A 4,225-nucleotide genomic window follows, 5' to 3' on the forward strand; every position below is an offset into this window, starting at 1 on the left:
CTCCATTTCTCTAATTGCATTAAAAATATCAAAAACATTAATATAATATTTAAAGAACTTTTCGTTGGGTGAAAAATGGTATATAAAAACCTGACTAGAGAGTTCTTTGAAGAACCTCTTTGGATGCTCAAACGGAGCACCCGTAGAAAAGTTCTTTAAGGAACCTTAAGTATTATGTTAGAGAACCTTTACAGAGGGTTCTTACGAAGAACCAGTATAAAAGGTTCTTTAAAGAACTTTTAAGGGTGCTTCATTGGCATAACCGCTAAGAACCTCTAATAGTTCTTTAAATGACCATTCGGGTTTAGTGTGTAACAAAAAAAAATTTAGCTAACATATCCATCTATTACAAGGTAATATCTAGACAGTGCTTAGAAAGAGAAAAAAGGGAAGCGTGCGCCGAAGGTAGGGATGATAAGTTAAGCTAAATAAAACTATTAGACCAGTTAAGAATTACAATGTTTAAGTAAATTGAGAAAAAAGAAATCTTCATTTAACTTATCAAAAATCTCAAATATCATATATAACTTTTTCAAAAACATTTTTAAATGTTTTTTTATAAACAAATATAAACAACAACATTTTTTTTATGAATGTATATTTTATTTTACGTTAAAGATTTATCATATCTTCTGGTTCTATGCAAAATCAGTTCACTAATTCAAAATAGCCAGTCTAATCTAAAAGAAACAACTACGTAGTTAATATTACAATATTTAATAACAATCATTTTTGACATGATGTATTTCTAAAAACAAAAATGAAATAAAGGTAATTATAGTTTATAGTTAAAAAATGCTATGCTAAAATGCGTAAAAGATAAAACTTACTTTATTCAGATAATTTTTGGTTGTAAGAAGGTTGTATGATACTTATTTTGAAGCCAAAAATAAAATTGGTTTTTATAACAATTAAACTATTGCATTTAATAAAAAAGTTTCTTAGCTCTTAGTGAATGATTAAAAGTAATTAGCCTCAGTAATGAGGCTAATTACTTTTTAACTATCTGATAGTCATTTTTAACAACAGAGACCAACGTGAAGGTGAGGTAAGGAGTCTGTAAAAAATTTCGTGCTTTAATATTAACACATGAAGCACATTTTGATACTGTCATGTTATGTCAATGTAATGAAACAACTGTTTTTTTAAGTTACAAAGAATGGCTTTCTAGTAACAATATCCAGTATTAAAGACTGGTTTTTTCCCCAGTTTCAAAAACTAGTTTCTGGCTTTGCAGCAACAAAAACAGTCAAAAACAAAATTGACTTTGTTGTTATTTGTTTAAAAATGTAGTGTCTTGTAGTAAAACAAAAGTAATAGTTTATAAATTGAGTACATTTGTAAGTACAACATTTTGTGTGTAAGATTTGTTCAATGACATACCCTGTAATGCATGTTTATCAACTTTTAAAAAACAAACTGTTAAACTATCTTATTTTTAAAAATATAAAATATAATTGGCGTATCAAAAGCAAGGCTTTTTAAGATAAACACCAACATTATCAAAAGTTTGATCTTGACTTTTATTTATGGTCATTGAGTATGCTAACCTAACTGGAAACTGGCGATGTTTAAGTATAAAAGGTAAATTTAAATCTGATGGAGCTAATTAAAATCAAAGAAAGAAGACCCTGTTACAAGCTGATGCCCCTGTTAGAACCTTCCCATCAATACAATTGTTGTGTAGTGCATGTAGCATCAAACGGGTTCCATTACAAAGTCCGCCTTTAAGATCTAAATTTCTAAGTAGCATAAAAACAGCACCAATTTTCAATTTTAGGCAATGAAAAGGCATACCTAATGAAGTGAAACTATTAAAGAACTTGACTGGAAAGTTATAAATTTCATTACGATTATCAGTTTCAATGCTTTCTGAAATCAAGTAAATTTTAGCTTCACCAGGTAAACGATCGAGGACTTCTTCATTTATTGCCAATAATTCAACATTTGTTGGCGTTAAAATAGCAAGTTTAGCATAATCAATAAATTTATTATTATTGAGAAAGCACTGTTCAGGTATTTCCATATATCCTCGCAAAGGATCTTCAGGTCAGACAGGTAATGTTTCATTTCCAAGCTTTAGGAGCCATTGAGAAAACTTCATTCTCTTATCTGAATCCTCTTTATTAAAACTGGTAGTATTTGTCTAAAGTCTCCACCCATAAGAATAAATTTACCTCCTAAAAGAAACTTGTTATTACTTCTTTTAATAACATATCAATGGCACTCCAAGTATGCTTAAGGTAACATAGACACTTCATCAATTAAGTACAAACTTACTTATCTAAGGAATCCACCATGAATCGAAATTGAAGTTACATTACAATGATCCATATTAGGACCTCTTTTTTTTCTTATTTATATTAATGATCTATAGAAAGCCTCGGATTTAATAACAATTATGTTTGCTGATGTCACTAATCAATTCATGTCACGCCAAAGCATTCCTACTCTATTTCATTACGTGAACATGGAGTTAACCAAAATATCTGACTGGTTTAAGACTAACAAATTATCTCTTAACATTAATAAAACTAAATGGGTTCTTTTCCACTTTCTTATCAAAAAACATAAACTGCGAATTGACATACCTCAAATTGTTATTGACAATATACAAATAAAAACGTAACAGTAACCAACTTTCTAGGTGTTTGTATAGATGAAAATCTTACATGGAAAAATAACATTAAAAACTTATCAGGTAAAATTTCAAAAAGTATAGGAAATAACATTAAAAGTATAGAAAAATAACATTAAAAACTTATCAAGTAAAATTTCAAAAAGTATGGCAATATTGTACAAAGCAAGAAATGTTTTAAATAAACATACTTTAGTACACTTATATCACTCATTAATTCATTGTCACATAAACTATGCAAACATTGCTTGGGGTAGTACAAATTAAAATAATTTTAAACCTTCTTATTATCAGCAGAACATTGTAGCCCGTCTTATATATTTTAAAGACCGTTATACTCATGCCAAGCATCTATTATTTGAAAAGAAAGTTTTTTAATATATATGACCTTAATATTTTAAATATTCTTTGTTTTTTGTTTAAATGTAAAACCAATTTTTCCCCCGATTTCTTTCCATAACTTGTATTTATCAAAAGATAAAAACAAATACATTTTACGCAATGATAATTTTATTAAACAGCCCATTTTTCAAACAAATCTGTTTGAATTTTGTATTGATTATCGCGGACCATTCTTATGGAATAAAATAGTTTAAAAAATTTTACGGAGGATTTTATTCATCAAAGTGACTAAATTTATTTTCAACAAAAGCTTAAAGAACTCATTTTTACAATCAAAGATTTAATAATACACTTTTGAAATTTTTTAGTGATCTCCCTTTTTACCCACTACTTAAATATGAATTTATAAAAATACGTATCATTAACAACTGTCATCTACATTTATATAATAGATATAACGCATCTAGTATTTATAACGGAATATTCTAAGTTTCTTACTTCGTTACTTTATTTTCATCTTGTAAATATCTTATAAATTTCAACACGAACATTATTTAGCGGTACTCGACGACAAGACCGTATCTTCTACGAGTCCCCGCGTTCTTTCATTTTTTAATAACGACCATTATATATTTTTTTTATCATTATATATTTGTATTTTAAATTTTGTAATGAAATGCTTATTTAAATTAAAATAAAAAGAACAAAACAAAAACAAAAAAATTACATGTGTTATTTTCCAAAATTGGCACAGGAAATTTGAATAAGGCATGCTGCGTGTATCCATTTTTAAAAAGAGTTGCAGCTGTTCATGTCCTTGCAGTTGTTGCAGTTCTAATATATCTGCTGCGTGTTTCAGCAGTTTAGTAATTGTAAGTAAATGTTTTATCACAACCATTAGGCCCATCCATAAAAAAAACATAAAAATCTTGAATGTTTATTTTCATTATTAGGTTCTTCATTAAGTGCAGCAAGAATCGCATTAGCTACACTACCTTGATTATCGTTTAACAATGGTCTAAGTCAATTTGCTTCATCAATAAATACCTGATTACCTTCATCACCATTTTCTGGGATATTATCTAAAAACTAATCTAAAGTAGGCAAATTATAATCAGCTAAGGTTTCACCACCCTTATTAATTATAGATTCAATTTGACGAAGAGCTACCTATTCAGCAAATAGGGTTTGCATTGAACGGTGTATGTAATCCTCCACCATATAACCTTCAAAGGTTTTCCAAAG

General features: G+C 28.3%; 1 long non-coding RNA gene across 1 annotated transcript; it reads right to left on the reverse strand.

Moving 5' to 3' along the window:
* Positions 1–581: 581 nt before the first annotated feature.
* Positions 582–3,198, reverse strand: LOC136078990 (uncharacterized). Its single transcript, XR_010637841.1, has 2 exons — positions 2,919–3,198; positions 582–680 (listed from the first exon to the last, which is right to left on the reverse strand). It is a non-coding gene; the product is annotated as an uncharacterized LOC136078990 (long non-coding RNA).
* Positions 3,199–4,225: the final 1,027 nt, after the last annotated feature.

Source organism: Hydra vulgaris, chromosome 04 (assembly GCF_038396675.1).
Source record: "Hydra vulgaris chromosome 04, alternate assembly HydraT2T_AEP".
In the NCBI taxonomy this organism is placed as follows: Eukaryota; Metazoa; Cnidaria; class Hydrozoa; order Anthoathecata; family Hydridae; genus Hydra; species Hydra vulgaris.